This window comes from Penaeus monodon, chromosome 29 (assembly GCF_015228065.2).
Source record: "Penaeus monodon isolate SGIC_2016 chromosome 29, NSTDA_Pmon_1, whole genome shotgun sequence".
In the NCBI taxonomy this organism is placed as follows: domain Eukaryota; kingdom Metazoa; phylum Arthropoda; class Malacostraca; order Decapoda; family Penaeidae; genus Penaeus; species Penaeus monodon.
The window spans coordinates 38,631,284-38,631,605 of NC_051414.1; the positions used below are offsets into that span (position 1 = coordinate 38,631,284).

Below are 322 nucleotides of genomic sequence, written 5' to 3' on the forward strand. Positions count from 1 at the left end.
ACGAATGCACTCGGATAAAATACATAACAGAAGAAGAGATGAAGAGAGAGAGAGAGGGGAAGGTGGAAGAAGGATGAGTGAGGGGAAGAGACGAGAAAGGAAGAGGAAGAGCAGGAAAAAGAGAAGAAAGAGAAAGGAAAGAAAGCTGAAAAGAAGCGAGGGAGAGACGAGAGGAGGGACATAGAGAAAAGAGGGGAGAGGACACGACTGGAAGAACAGGAGTGAGGGGAAAAACCCACACAAACAAATCCAATAAAAGTGATCGTAAGGTCTCCCCGCAAACGCAGTTTACATAAAGGAACGGCGCAATGAGATAACTTGT

The 322-nt window shown here is 45.7% G+C and overlaps 1 protein-coding gene across 1 annotated transcript in view; it reads right to left on the minus strand.

The window, feature by feature from the left end:
- Positions 1-322, minus strand: part of LOC119592247 (netrin receptor UNC5C-like) — a gene marked incomplete at its 5' end in the record, with an annotated part of 58,872 nt that overhangs the window by 46,606 nt on the left and 11,944 nt on the right.